Below are 5,253 nucleotides of genomic sequence, written 5' to 3'. Positions count from 1 at the left end.
AAAAGGGAAGCTGTGAGTCATTAGCAGCCACCACTCACAGCATCTGGGTATGTGAGCTCTGGTCCAGCAAAGGACAGGGCACTATTAGTGTCTACCAAGGATGCTGTCATGGAAATAGGCTCCCAACTCCCAACTCTTGCTTTTTCACTTCCTGCATTTATCTTATTCCCTTTATGTTTCAGAAGATCTCTTTCAGGAAGGTTTAATTCAGGTTCACTCATGTTAAACCACTTCATGGTCTGCTACCACCATCATTAACAGTACAATTTATCATTTACCCAACTAAGAAAAATATTGGAACAAGTCTTCTTAACACCTTATGTATAAATGACTTGCCAGAAATAAGTAAAACTGCAAAGACTTCAGAAGCAAAAATCCGTTCCCTGGTGCACTTCAAAAAGCTGCATATAATTCTGAGGGTTAAGTAAATTTGTGACATAAGGATGCCCTCTACTGGGAGTCTTTTCAACTAAGTGCAAAAGACAAGCTTCATGGATTTAACCACCCATCACATTTCTCACCAAAAAGAAGAAGAAGAAAGAAGAAGAAGAAGGAGGAGGAGGAGGAGGAGGAGGAGGAGGAGGAGGAGGAGGAGGAGACCAGAAACTGAGATCCTAATGTGTGAAAAGGCTTGCAAACACTGAGAAGCAATCTTAGAATGCCATTGTCCTCTCTTTAGATAGAATCACTTCAAACTGAAGCACAGGAGGGAAGAAATCCCAACAGATACACTTCAGAAAGAAACGTACTCAGGTTCCAGCACTCAGAGATCACCTCACAAGTGCTCAATTTCATTCAATCCCTGCCATCTTCAGAGACCACCTGATTTGGGCAGATTTGTTTAGGATCAGAAGCACTGGGTCTGGCTGCCTGTGTGGATTCCACATACAGAAATTATATTCTGCTATTTTTTTCTTGCATCTCAATGAACAAAGTAAAATTGCTCACTTTCTGGTCCAATCTGATCTTAGTAATGCTGGAAGTAGCCAAATCATTGAACTCTAAATTCTAAATTGTCCCTGTGTTTGTTCTTCCTCTCCTCCCCACCCTCCTTCTCTGTTTCCTTATTCTAGTTGAACATTGGCTCCTAAACAAATTTTGGTAGGGGGCCTTCTTTGGGGGAAGTTCTTCACAGTCCCCACCAATCTGTAAGATGACTCAAATTCTCTTCTCCTATTAAACCAAGGCCAGTGGGAGAAGGATTAAAACCATCATCCCAACACCTTTAATGTTAACCAGGAGAGTAAGGGACATGACAAGAGATGACTGGAGTGGATGATTTCTGATTTAGAAATAGATTCTAAAGTTTAGCAAAACTCTCCTGTCTGCCTTTATAATTTGGATTGGAGCAAATAACTGGAGAATGATCAACCAGTCCTCAGGATGAGAACAGTGCCTCCAAGGCACCCTTCTACTAAAAAAAGAGGGGGTGTCTCTATGCAAGGGCTCAAGGGTATGCCTTCTCTTTCACTACTGATGACCTCACTGCATCCTCTTCTCCCCACTTTAGTCCAGTTCTTTGGGAAATCAGAACCTAGAGTTGCTTGCAAATCTCACAGAAGTGTTCCAGCTTAGTGAGTAGAATCAGAATAAGGAAGTTAGAGAAGACAATGGCATTCAAAGGCTGCTGTGTTGTCATAGGAGGGAAGGTCTTGCAAACAGAACAAGGATGCTTCAAGTCAGGAAGTGTGCTGTAGTTCTCACACTGTGAAGTGCATGAGAATCACCTGGAGAGCTGACAAAGCACATGGAAGCCCTGGCCTTTGAAGTAGAAGAGGACTGGACTTTGTAAGACTACAAAGTTCCCCCAAATTACTCTGATACAACCATTTGCATCTTCCTTCTTTAGCAATGACTCTGCTGATGTATTAGGATTCTCCAGATGCACAGAACTAATAGAATATATATGTAATTATAAAAGGGGATTAGTACATGATCAGAAGGTGCCAAGTACCACAATGGCTATCTACAAACTGAAGAACCAGAGAAACCAGTAGCTGCTCAGCCCAAGAAGCTGAATCCTCAGAACAGGAGGAACCAATGATGCAGCCCCAGTCCGAGACTGAAGGCCTGGAAGATCCCTAGAGAGTCGCCAGTGTGAGTCAAATCAAAGAGCTTCTTACATGAGGGACAGTCAGCAGCAAAAGATGCATCCGCTCAAGAAGAACGCAGCCTGCTTGTGCTGATGGGCTTGCTCCTTCCACTCCATCCAGGTCCCCACATTCAGTGAGGGTTTTTCCCACTCAGTTTGCTGTCCCACATTGCCATGGGGTCTGCAAATACCCTTGATAACACACCGGGAAGTGTAGTTTATTAATTTCCTAAGCTGTCTCTCAATCCAATCAAATCGACAATCAAGATTAATCATCACAACTGGTGAAATGGGAGCTAATCAAAATCTATTACCTAAAGCTCCTGGACCCTGGGGCTGCTCTTGGAGGAGTACTGCCAAGGGTTGCTCCTCTTTTTTCAACCCTTCCTTACAGTGACTGAGGTCCTTCTGTCATAAGCTAGGTTGACACATTCCAGTTCCCATTCACCCCTTTTGGGAACATTGCCATTTCCCCTGCCCCAATATCTCTGCTCTGCTTTTACACTTGAATTCTCAGAGGCCAATTCAAGTGGCCTTGCTTCCAAATTTTTATAAGAATGCCAACCAGGTATGCAAAACAAAGGTTTGTACTTAGTTACTTCTTTGGCCAACCTGGAGTCAACCTGAAAGCACAGCTAGAAGAAACCAGCAGGATAGGCATGTCAGTGAGAGGGAACAGAGGAGGCCAGAGGTCAGTCTAGGAGTCAATAAAGACTACCGTGGCCTGAAAATCTGCTCACCCTCTCAATCCACAGAGAATCAATGCATAGACATGCCTGATGAGATTAAAAGTACCAATGAATGATAGAAGCTAGAAGAAAACAGCAAAGGGGACATCCTCACCTCTTGTAAAAATCTAAAACTTTTCAAAGAAATGAAAAGCTGAGTAATTTTATTGTGCTTTGACAAGTTCCTGCATTCTGAACATTTCCTTCCTTCTTGGCCTCATATGAGAGTAAGATGCTTACCGTCAAACTGCACAGAGAAAAAAGAAAGCAGGTAGGAACTTGGGTCATCTCTGCATGACCCGACAGGCCCTTTCTCTTCTCCTCTCCACCTGTCACAATGCAGGAAATATTTCCCTTTCTGGCAAGGACCAGATGTGACTCTCCGAGTGTTCTGTTGTCCTCCTGTCTTCTGGGGTCTCATTCCACCTGACACCCTTCTCTTTCTCACTACTTCAGACTCCTTCCTCCTAGAGCCTTTTCTCCACCAGTGAAACACACACTGGTAAAAACATGCTGTAGTCATCCAATCATGGAAGGAAAGGGGTGGGATTGTGGCTTAGTGGTAGAGCACTTGCCTAGCATGTGTGAGGCACTGGGTTTGATTCCCAGCACTGCATACAAATAAATAAATAAAGGTTCATCAACGACTAATGAAAATATTCTTAAGCTCTCTCCTAACTCACTCCAGCTGTTGTGCTGTTGTGATTTCCTCTCTATTTCTGACTCTGATAAGTATTTTATGTATGATCTTTTCTATAAAATCTTCAAGAGTGATCTGCTGTCACAACTTCCCCATGTTCAGCCTGTTTTCATCAAACTCGTGCCCCCACTACTCTTCTAGAACAAGTCTTACGGAGTCCCAAGGGCCTCCATGGTGCTGTCTGGTGGATGATTCTTAACTTTCATCTTCACCCTTGGCACCATTGGGCCAGTCTATTCCTTGTCTGGTCTGGTCCCATTGGCTGCTCCAGCCTCCCCTCATCACCCTCCACCTTACCCTGTGCCCAGTCACATTGGGTTTTCTTCAGATGCTTGAACTCTCTTTTTCAGGACCTTTGTACAGCTGTTCCTTCAACCTCATTTGCTGCTAAACTTATCTGCCTCCAAATTAATGACTGTCCATCATCACAGTAAATGTCTCTTCCTCAAAGAAATATCCTCTGAACCTCCAATTTACAAAACCCTGGCCAGGTGCAATGATGCACCTCTATAATCCCAGAGACTCATGAGGGTGAGGTAGGGGGATCACAAGTTTGAGATAGCAAGGTCCTGCCTCAAGAAATAAAAGTTCAATGAGAGAATGGAGTTCAATCTCCAATTAAAAAAAAAAAAAACCTCAAAACTGCTTTCTCAATACACCCTAAATATTTCCTTTAAGCTTAACCCTCTATAAGAATGAAGAGGATGTCTGTCTTTCGCCTGTAGTAACAACTCAGTGTGTATTTGTTGGATGAATACACACTGTACAAAATGACTCTTTAAATGCTTATGAGCAACAAACACCAAACATTTCATAAACATGAATAATTCCAGATTAAATTCCATATTCCCAATGTACCACAAGTGATTAAAGAATTATGATCTGGGAACAATGGAATAATCCCATTGTGGTTTCAGAAGATGTCAATATGCACATGTTTAAAATCATCACCATACTATAGCAACACACACATACCCATGGTTACAGCAGCACAAGTTACAAGTAGCCAAATTATGGAACCAGCTTAGGTATCCATCCACTGATGAATGGATAAAGAAAAGGTGGTGCATATACACAATGGAATTTTAATTCAGACATAAAGAACAAAATTATTCCCTTTGCAGGAAAATGGGTAGAATTTGAAAGCATTATGTTAAACAAAATAAGCGAGACTTAGAAAGTCAAGGTTTTGCTCATATGTAGAAGCTAGAAAGAAGAGATAAGGGGAAAGGGGGAGTCTCTTATGAAAATAGATGGGAGAAAATTGGTGTAGAAGAAGGGACTCAGAGGGATCAGTGAAGGGAAAAGGGAGGAACTGGGAATTAAATAGGTCAAATTATGTGCATGTATGAATATGTAACAACAAATCCCACTATTATGTATAATTAAAATGTGACAATATAAAAAGGAAGACTTAATGTTAAAAAACAAGTCATTGCTAACTATGCTGGGTGAGGGAGTTGGGGAAGAGATGTAATAATAGCTTTGTACTCCCAGGGTTCCCATGCCCCATCTTTTTTGTGCTGGTACCAGTTATCAGAGTTCTCTGACACCAGTGTACCTGCCTACTTTTATTTTTCCTGTTAAGAGCAGGATCTAACCCTTTTCTTCCATTTTATGTCCTTGATATATTTAGCTCACTTCTCTAAGTTTGCAGTTCAAATCAATAAAATTTATGGTGCTTACCACTGGGTTCACCAAGGGACTTAGACTCATTTACAATAAACAGTATA

Source organism: Sciurus carolinensis, unplaced genomic scaffold, assembly GCF_902686445.1.
Source record: "Sciurus carolinensis unplaced genomic scaffold, mSciCar1.2, whole genome shotgun sequence".
Classification (NCBI taxonomy): Eukaryota; Metazoa; Chordata; class Mammalia; order Rodentia; family Sciuridae; genus Sciurus; species Sciurus carolinensis.
Note: the sequence above shows the minus strand (reverse complement) of the source record.